The sequence below is a fragment of the Oncorhynchus tshawytscha genome, linkage group LG04 (genome assembly GCF_018296145.1).
Source record: "Oncorhynchus tshawytscha isolate Ot180627B linkage group LG04, Otsh_v2.0, whole genome shotgun sequence".
In the NCBI taxonomy this organism is placed as follows: domain Eukaryota; kingdom Metazoa; phylum Chordata; class Actinopteri; order Salmoniformes; family Salmonidae; genus Oncorhynchus; species Oncorhynchus tshawytscha.
The window spans coordinates 15,871,692-15,875,209 of NC_056432.1; the positions used below are offsets into that span (position 1 = coordinate 15,871,692).

At 37.2% G+C, this 3,518-nt stretch overlaps 1 long non-coding RNA gene across 3 annotated transcripts; it reads left to right on the forward strand.

Annotated features, from left to right (window-relative positions):
• Window positions 1–1,807: 1,807 nt before the first annotated feature.
• On the forward strand, window positions 1,808–3,518 carry LOC112249644. Of its 3 annotated transcripts, none has more exons than XR_002953368.2 (6): window positions 1,808–2,027; window positions 2,120–2,180; window positions 2,418–2,569; window positions 3,009–3,058; window positions 3,151–3,213; window positions 3,307–3,518. It is a non-coding gene; the product is annotated as an uncharacterized LOC112249644 (long non-coding RNA). The 3 variants fall into 3 exon arrangements; XR_002953369.2 differs by having other exon boundaries at window positions 2,131–2,180; XR_002953367.2 differs by lacking the exon at window positions 2,120–2,180 and having other exon boundaries at window positions 1,814–2,027; window positions 3,307–3,517.

Consider the following 3,518-nt stretch of genomic DNA (forward strand, 5'->3'; position numbering starts at 1 on the left):
CACTTCCTGTCAAAATTAATCACACTTGGCCTTTTAGCTCCTCTATGCTTCTACAGATCTACGGCACTCTAAAGTTAAATTGATAAAACAGCCTAGTGTCTGAGAAAGTATGGTGGACTAGCCTAGTTGCTGCTGAGGGGTTATTTGAAACAAAACATTGTCTAGATGATGGCAGTAAACATAATCACGTCAGACATTGAGGACTGAAAATGTGGTGTCTGAACCTCAACAGCAGGGTTTGTCAAATACATTTTTTAGATAGAGCATGTTTTTGATGCCTAATGTTCAGGCCTACGTAATTAAGTGCATGGCCATAACCTAAACGACATGGTACTCAGACATTTAGCTAATGTGTATTGACATGGTCATTAGAAGGATGACTAGAGGGGGAGTTTGCAGTACTATCAGATCAAAGCACGGGTTAAATGAGATGACACACAGATGCACAGGCAGCAGCTTCCCGGTTCCCATGACTTCATTACATTTATGCTTTGTTAGTCAAATCGGGAAACATCCACTCAGGCATGATCAAAGAGAATGGGGAAGCTCAAATTGTCAAAAACATTGACAGAGAAACTCACTAAAATGGCAGCTTTTTTTTAAGGAAAGATGAGGAACACAATATCAATGCAAATTCAAAAAAGAATCCTCAAGCTCAACAGATATTTGTAGTCTACTATCTGTAACACCTGATGACAACTGCCATAAAGCATGATAGCAATGTTACTGATTTTTGTAAAGAACATCATCCCTCATATCACATGAACCATAACCAGCTAGCACATAACATTCTGAGAACCATATGTTTCTTAGACCTTGGTGAGAGTGTGTTTGTCCTATGGTTATTTTGCATTCAGATGTTAAGAAACGTTCTTCTGTGGGAATGTCAGTACTTCTGCAAAACATTTTCTACTGGTTTCCTCATGATTCAATATATAGTCATGCTCTCAAAATGTTCAGAGAACATTCTTCTGTGGGAATTTCAGAAAACTTGAGTAACATTCAGAGAACATTCTAAGAATATTATTTAAAAACATAAATTCCGTTCTCAGAAGACAAGAAAACAATAGTAACGTTCAAAAGAACATTCTAAAAAATAATTTAACAACATATACATTCCATTCTCAGGATCAACAAAACTCTCTATCCTCTATCTAGGTAAAAAATACCATATACCATGCAGAAATCACCCTGCCATTTCCAGGTTGCTAAAATTCTAATAGTTTCTGTGACAAAACAAGCAGTGATTGTGTAGAGGATCATTGTACCATCTAAACCGCTGTGAAATAGATTTTCCACAACCAAAAAGATTGTATTTTTAGCTGTTTGAAGCTGGAGTTCAAAACTGAAAGTAAAAGACTAAACAACTAAATTTAAGCATGAAATTGCTTACATAGAACAGATCTACCACTTCTAAGACTGGCTTTCGATGACAGATCACACATTTTTAATACACATTTCTATGCAAATTTGGTCAGGTCGCACAAAAAGTGATTGTGTTCAGGTGTGATCACACTTAAATTGTCCACATCTGATATTAATGAGTGCTCGTTTCCTTTGAACTGGGGTCTGTTTGACTAATGAACAGTTTTCTATGCGTATGCTAGCTCCATCCTGGTGTTGCAGTGGACTAGTTCCATCGATAGACAACAGAAGATCAGAGCCCTGTTTCAGAAAGCAGGTTTAAACCTGAACTCTGGGTTGACTAACTCTGAGCTGTCAAACTCAAGAGTTTTCAGTTTCAGAACAGGTGATAACAATTAGTTCAATCAACTCTGAGTTAAGTTAACCCTGAGTAAAGTACGCATGAGGAGATAAAAAGCCCTGGTCAATAGAATGCAGATAACATGATTCATCCTGGAAACAGGAGAGAAAATGGCTCAAACCTCCTACTTCTCCCCAGTGGAGTTACATATTAATGAATGTGTATGCGGAATATGAGTATATATTTAAGAAAAAAACAATACAGTAGCAGCAGAAAAAGAATGTGAGCTGGTGTGGCAGAAAATTGCTGACCGAGTCAATGCGTGAGTGTTCATTGAGAATTTTTATTTTATTTTATCTCGAGTGTTCCACTTATTCAACATTTTTATAGTGTGTGATAACATTTATGCAATAGCAACCCAACAGGCACAAAATGTAGTTGGCAGCAACTGAATATAAAAATGTCCTTCAAACAGGTAAGGTGTAATTTCATTACAAGCAATTGATGTTTAGCCTACCCTACTGAATTAAACAGCATTCAGAGATTACATTCAACATGTGATATATTTAAGTAGTTAGTGACATTTTCTAAGCAAAAAAAGTAACATTTTCAGCCATCCCAACACCAAGTATTTAATATTGTCTAGTTAAAAGTAACACCTAAAAAATGCCTTTTATACATACAAGTCTCCAAATGTGTGCTTACTGGACAGATTTGACCTCCATTATAGCCAATACAAAAAAGGCTGAGGGACGAAAAACCGGTGGGGGCCCCCAATCAGAACAGTAGGTGACCTATTGCTGAAGGCGTCTCTGGAGGAAGCTCATCTGACCCAACCACCCCCCAGAAAGGCCTACATAAAAGGTTAGTTATTCAAATGAATGGTATGTGTACATTCATCCTTTGGCCAGTGTTACCTCAGTGACGCTCCCACCCATCTTAGACACAACTTCACACACTGAGTTTCTTGTATCGATACAATTCTTTGTAATTGACTGCTGTTACTTTTTCAGATTCTTAGTTGTCTTTCAGATATCATAATCCATTTTAAGGTGACTCAACGTTACATATTTGAAAAATTGATGTGGCCTGCACACTGTTGTAAAAACTAAATTCAAATTAGGTGGGACACTTCTGGCTAAAGTTATTTAACTGTCTAATCTTCTACCAGTTACTGATGGTGTAATGTCTGGAGCCTTCTGCCATAACTGACCTCCCATGCAGTTTTAAGTACTCTTAATACTCCCCAGATTTTTCATAATGGGTTAGAGTACAACCCCAAAATGGTTCATTTTCATTACAGGAGGATGATGAAGACACCTTGTCAGCTGCAACAAAGAGGGGGAAAATACAGTGAGGCCTATTGAGGTTTACACCTTAAATAACAGCTAACTGTTGATAGTGTTCTACCATAATTGAACTTGCACCTTATTTTTCTCTAACAGAGCAATTCTGTAAATTACAATGAGGAAGAGGGTCCATCCACCTCCACGGTTCAACTTACCTCAGTAAGATGTTGTTCAGCATTGGCCCATGACTTACAATGAACCCAAGTAGACCTGGCACTGTGAAACTTAATGTCATTTTTTGTGTTCCTATAGCTCCGTGTGAAACCACTGCAAGGTGTACTTAAGAGAAACAAATTGAAAAATGAAATCTAGAAATTGACCAAGGCTGCAGAAGCAAAAGATAAAAATAGAAATACAACTGCTGGAAAATCAGTTTTTATGTTTGAACAACATAAAAAAGATTAACTACTGTCCTGCATTTGTACTTGCAGAAAATAAAGAAGACTTCATGAAAAGGAATACTG